The sequence below is a fragment of the Populus trichocarpa genome, chromosome 19 (genome assembly GCF_000002775.5).
Source record: "Populus trichocarpa isolate Nisqually-1 chromosome 19, P.trichocarpa_v4.1, whole genome shotgun sequence".
Lineage (NCBI taxonomy): Eukaryota > Viridiplantae > Streptophyta > Magnoliopsida > Malpighiales > Salicaceae > Populus > Populus trichocarpa.
In genome coordinates, this window is record NC_037303.2 from 1,047,868 (window position 1) to 1,054,460 (window position 6,593).

A 6,593-nucleotide genomic window follows, 5' to 3' on the forward strand; every position below is an offset into this window, starting at 1 on the left:
GATTTAATAAGATTTGATTTGGTCAAATCGAGGACTTAATTGTGTAAATATTGAAGTTTGATGGGCAATTAGGGACTTGATTGAAGAAATCCAAAACTAAGAACCAAACTGGAAAAGACACTAATATAGGGGTTGAAATTGACTGAAGCAGAGGCTAAATTAAAGAAATTGGAAGTTTGTTGAATAATTGAGGGTCAAAATGCACAAATTCAAAACCAAGGATTGAAGTGAAAAGGGGGACTAACTTCAGAGCTAACATTTAAATTTGGTAGGGATACAATTGAATTGATTCTTAAAATCAAAATCTCAATTGAGGACTGATTTGGAAACAAAGACTTTTTGGAGTCATTTTCTTTTAAATTAAACAACACATTTTGTACAAAATAACGTCGTTTCATTCACTGATATAAAAAAACAGACGAAACGATGCCATTTTGATGGCACTACATGCCATCTTCTTCCCCTGGACGCGCTGCAGGCAGGACAAGAAGGTTTTTCCCCCTTGTCGCACCCTCGCAAGAGCGCGGCGTCTCGGCGACCCTTCCTAGGAGTCGCTACCTAGTATTATAGTCATTATAAAACCTAACTGATCTTTTAGAGATTCTAAGGCAAGGGACTAGTTGCGTAAATGGAAGGTTTTAGCACCCCTAATACGCCCTACCTAAGGTAAGCTGCTTGGTGTTTGGTTTGCCTTATAATTGCTATGGTGTTGATGTTCTCTAATCCCATCAGTTTTTATGATGTGTTTGTTGTTGCCTGAATTTATGATGTTCACTATTATATGTTAAGGTGGTAAAAGAAAACTAATCCAAACAACCATTTGTTTTATAGCAGTACAGGATGATGGAGAATGCTCTATGTATTAGGAAATATATGTTCATTCAAAGAGAATATATTTTATTTAATGTATATTATTTTTAGTTTCCTTTTACACTTGGACTACTTATAATAAAAAAAAAAGCATAATTATAGCAACTCTCTTATATAAAGTAGATGTTTCCTGATACAAAAAATACATACAAATTTTTATTTTATTTTCTTTACATGGTATTAGAGTTAGGTTCAATACCCTGGCCTTTCTAGTAATTCTTTTTTTTTCCTGCTACTATCAATCATCATGGAGGAACATCAACTATTGAACAACAATCCGTATTCTTTGTACCATTCAGATCATCGAGATATGGTGCTCATCTCAAAGTCTCTTATATGGTGCACAACATGATTTTGTTGAATGCCAAATCCAAGCTAGGTTTTATAAATGGAACCATTTCCATGTCATTGAAACAAACAAGCTAGATGAATATGCCTCATGAAAAAAATACAATAATATGATTTTTTTTTCTTGGATCCTTAATTCACTCATATAAGACATTGCAAACAATGCTATTTTTTCAACCACAACACAAGAAGTATAGGAAGATCTTAGAGATCGTTTTTCACAAGACAATGCTCTTTGTATTTTTCAAATTGAATGAGATATTTCTTGCCTTACTCAAGGTCAGATGATTGTTGCGGCTTATTACAGAAAACTAAAAAAACAACCATGGGATGAATGGGAATCTTATAATAATACCATTTATATATCCTATAAGAAAAACCCTGGTCATTTTCAAACCCGGTGAAAATTCATATAGAAAGAAAATAAAAATTAACGAAATCTAATCTTCAATTAAATAAATATCAATGGATGAAACTAAAAAAATTAAAAATTGGAAAAAACAACCAAGCAAATTCAGGAGAAACTCCTAAATCTGAGTTAATCTTCCAAATCCGCAACTCGTGAAATCCTCAACCCATGCTTAATCAATAAGCTCAATTTCCAGCCAATTTAATGTTGAAGGACGAAATTGAAAAAAAAAATCAATTTAAAAAATTTATCACAGTAGAAAAAATAACAATTAAAAGAATATGAATCAAATCTTGTAGGAAAAAACAATGAAGGAGAATGAAATCCTAAAAAAACAATTTTAAAAACCATCTCAAATAAAATAAATAGTAATAAAAAAAATGATGATCAAATCTGATACATAAAAAAAATTTAAAGGAGGATGAAGTTAAGAAAAAATCCAATTCTATAAAGATGGACCAAATTGGAAGGAAAATCAAATTAAATGGTTGCTTTAAAAATTTGAAGAGTTAGGCATGAAAACCAAGGAGAAAATAAAAAAAAAGTGAAAAATGTAAATCCAAAGGTCCGTTGGCCATACACTTTGCCTATGGATGCAGAGGTTATCGAGATGACTCGAATGCCTACCCAGAAAAAATTGAACAAGAACACCAATATGTGCATTACATATATGAATCACTTTGTTTTATTATATATTAATATTTGTTAAATGATTAAATTACTTTTAAGTTAACTTGATTACAGAAAAAAAAAACAATGATAAAAATACAAAAAAAACCTATAAATATCAGTTAAATAATTTTTGCTTAGAATGATATATTTTTAATTAAGAATAGGAAAACATAGATTTTTTTTAAAACAAAGGCACAAAATAACAAAAGAAAATATTAATTTTGTGAGATGATATAAAGTAAAAACATTATCTCTTTGATGATGTAGTGCATTATATCTTTTTAAAAGTGATTTTTATTTGAAAACATATTAAAATGATATTTTTATATATTATTTTTTTGTTATTTTTAATATTAATATATTAAAATTATAAAAAATACTCAAAAATATTTTTTAAGACAAATATATTTTTAAAAAGTATATAAAAAGATTACACTTCCAAACAGATCTTTTAGTTTTTATTTATTTAATTTATTTATTTATTTTGTTAATGGTTATCATGAATTTAGATCGAAGCAGGATATGTTGTCCTGGCATGAGCACTGAATTATTGATGAGAAATTTATAAGAACCAGTCATCGACAAAAAGAATCATTAGCTTCAACTTTTTTTATTTTTTAACAAAATAATATAATTTTAACAACCGAATATTACCTATTTTTTAATTTTATTATCCTATTTTTTTCTTGATTAAATTAATAAAATTAAACACAAAATAGTAATATAAATTTCTAGTTTAATAGAGTTTTATTTGGGAAAATATATTAAAAAATAATATAAATTCATCAATTAGATTTTGCATAACACCTTAAGTAGTTTTCATGATTATTTGACAATTTACAATTATCATTGATGATTAATGCATCGAATTGGCACCTATTTCTCATTAAGTTTTTGCTACTAAGTTTAACGTTGATTATGGCCAAAAGATTAATTAAGAGTTAATTAGAATTTAGTTTTTGTAGTTTAATAAAAACAATTAGTTAATCCTGGTGGTTAATTTTTAGAAATAATTATTTAATCCCAATAATTTATATTCATTTATAGTTTCATCCATTTTGTCCATGTCGTTTTCATTTTGTTTTGATTTTTTATTTTAAGAAATAAGTACTTAGGATAGAAAGTTTGATAATAAAAGGCATTTTCTGAAATAAAATATTATTAAATTAAACATGGTAAACACTAAAACAGTAATGATTTAATTATTTTTTATATGACAGCAATTAATTTATTTATTTTAATAAACAATAAACACTAAATTCTAATTAATCATTAATTAATGAAAAACATTTCTGATACCCTCTTCTACTTTGATGTATGCATCGAGTTACTGCCTCATATCTTGCATGCCTAATCGAATTGGAAATTAGATTGCATTTTAAGGCCTATGTTAATTTGTTTTTTATAATTGATTTGCTTATGATATAATCTATGTATCAAATAATTATTTTAATTAAAAAAATTTAAACTTAATAATTTCAAAAATTATTTTAAATTAACCCACTAACACATTCTCTTTTTAAACTTCAATTTTATATATATATATATATATATATATATAACCATTGGTTTATATTAATTTCCTAACGCATCCGTTTGTAAAAACAAAATACTTTGTCAATGTCAATAATAATAATAATAATAATAATAATAATAATAAAAACAATATAAAAAATTGATTTAGTATTTTTGTCAAATAGTGTGGAGGACTAGAAAACCAACACACGGAATCTCATAGAGCCACCCAAGAGGGACTGGTAGGAATCCAACTTTGAAATGATATTCTTTATGATATTTCATTTTGAGAGATTATTCAATACAATTGGATTAAAAATATATTTTATAAATATATTTTAAATAAAAAATAAAAAAAATATTATGTCTGAATTTATAGCATCTCTTCTCTGTATCTTGTATTTTAAAAATATAAAATTCATTGTAAAATTATTTCAGAAATATATTCTTCTTTCTTAGTTCGGATACTTCCTCTCCAATTTCCCATGATATTTATTATTACTTTTGACCTACTACTCTTCCCGTTGACTAGACAAAAAATTGGAAAGGCACAAGTCGTCTAGTACAGACAAACTTGTCCTTTTAAGTGTCTGCTTATATATATATATATATATATATAATATTAATAAAAAATTATCACCACTCAACTTTTGTACAATATAAAAAAAATCACATCAATTTATTTGCTCTTTACAATATAAAAAAAAATCAATAAGAGAAAATAAAAAAAATTTAAAGAGAAAAAAAAGTAAAATTGAAAATATCTTAAAAGAAAAAAATAAAGAGAAAAAAATTAGTTGTCAGTGTATTAGGTGCTGCTCTACTATGCGTTATTCATGGTGCTATTGTAGAAAATACTTTAGTTGGAGATGGTTATAGGACAAATACATTACATACTTTTAACCTAACTCAAACATTTTTATATTTGAAAAAAATTGTTGTTGATATGCTATGGAGCACAGACCAATATGCTAACTGATATATTACTACGTAATGATTATTTTTTAAAAATATATTGAGATAATATTTTTTTTATTTTTTAAAATTGGTTTTTATATCATTACATCAAAATAATACAAAAACATTAAAAAAATATTAACTTTAATTAAATAAAAAAATAAAAAATTTCAAAAAAAAATTAAAGTATTTTTAAAAGGTAAAAACAAACATGTTTTAATAAGAAAATTCAACCCGACTTCAAATAAAAAAAATTATTATCACCTAATTTTTATATAATATTAAAAAAGTAATATAAATTTATTTTCTCTTTACTATATAACAAAAAAAATCTTAAAAAATATTAAAAATATCTAATAATTTAATTAAATTCAATAATATTAGGTCCAGCTAGCCAACACCCAGTAGTAATGGCGTGCTTGGCTGAAAGCATATAAGACAACATAAGAAAAACCCCACATCATGAAAGGTCGACTATAATAATGCATAAAGCTCAACTTCAAAAAAAAATTAACTTGAATTAAATAAAAAATTTAAATTTTTTTAAAAAAACAAAAACAAACATGTTTTAATAAGAAAATTCAACTCAACTTCAAACAAAAAAAAATATCATAACCTAATTTTTATACAGTAATATAAATTTATTTTCTTTATCATATAACAAAAAAAATTAAATAAAAAATCTAAAAAAAATAAAATAAAATTAAAAATATCTAACAGCCTAATAAAATTCAATAATATGAGGTCGGCTGCCCAATAGTGGTGTGCCTGGCTGAAAGCATATAAGACAAGGTAAGAAAGACCCCACATGATGAAAGGTCGACTATAATGCTCTCTTCAGGCAGCCTAATAACTCTTAAAGTGGATTGCAGACCAAGGAAGACGTACACTTGTAATGCCTTCTTCTAGCAGGAGTTTTTTTTATCTGCAAAATCCTCGCTGCACCATATTCCTCGATAATGCAGTCATCAAATGTGATTGTATTGCCGGATTTCATAGGCGAGAAAAGTTGTTTTTTTAAGTGTTTTATTTTTTAAAAAAAATATATTAAAAAATAATTTTTTATAAAAATAATTTTTAAATTTTATAGGCATAGCCAAAGACGTATAATTTGTTTTTATTAGACAGCTCATTAATGATTTTGGATTAGTCTGCATCCAGTGGATGGACTTGTCTCCATGTGAGAAAAGTGATCATGCTTCAAAAATAGAAGAAGAAAAAAGAAAAAAGAAAACAAAAAACTACGCCCATCAGTTATATTTTCACTATCTTTTCCGAGTCAATCTTATTGAACAATTGAATGGTCTTCCTTCTCCAAGAGCTATCGAAAACATTATCAAGGTATTGGAGTTACCTCTGGCTTTCTAGTAGCCAATGTTGCTTTGACAGTGGCAGTGATGGTGTCTGTTTGACACATTGTGATAGCTCTTTTTTTTAAAAAAAAATGTTTTTTATCTAAAAAAATATGAAATTAATTTTTTAAATGTTTTTTTTGATGATTTTGATATATTAATTTTAAAAATATAAAAAAATATTTTAATATATTTTTAATTGAAAAATATTTTTCAAAAGTATTAATTATTACTATGATCAATTCAGTTTGACGAAAGTATAATTAATATTTGAATTTTTAGAACAAATATTAAAGATATTAAAACCAGAGGGATTGCAATTGACAATTAGGAAAAAGACATCCCTTAAAGGAAGAACAAAAAAAATCAATTGCATAATTCAAGGTAAAGAGTGAGAGAGAAAAAGAGAAAGAGAAGAAAAAATAATTTTTAGAACAACATCATGGCGAGGTAGATTTAACTTGTTACCT